We start from the raw sequence: 345 nt of genomic DNA, 5'->3' as shown, positions 1-345 counted from the left end.
AATCCTTCGAAGCCAATCCAGAGGCCGATAAAGATCGAAGGAATCGCTAACTTCCCGCTTCGGAATAAGTGTGATAAACGTTGAATTTCTCGATTTGAGGATCTGACCTGCTTTTAAGAAACTTCAATAGCTTTATTAATGTGTGAGGCCACATCCTTTGACAGAAGGCAGCCGGGAAGTCGTCGGGACCTGGGGCTTTATTCAGATTCTCATTCTTCAAAACTTCTTCAAACGTGATCTCCCGTCTAAGCCACGGATTGTCCTCCGCGTCCATTTTTGGGTGCATTGGCCATCATCTCGATTCAGAATTTTTTTGTTGTAGGCAGCAGCGCTAATACGTAATCT

This window comes from Lycium barbarum, chromosome 2, assembly GCF_019175385.1.
Source record: "Lycium barbarum isolate Lr01 chromosome 2, ASM1917538v2, whole genome shotgun sequence".
Taxonomy (NCBI): Eukaryota; Viridiplantae; Streptophyta; class Magnoliopsida; order Solanales; family Solanaceae; genus Lycium; species Lycium barbarum.
The sequence above is the reverse complement of the archived record's forward strand: the minus strand, read 5'-3'. Positions refer to the sequence as shown.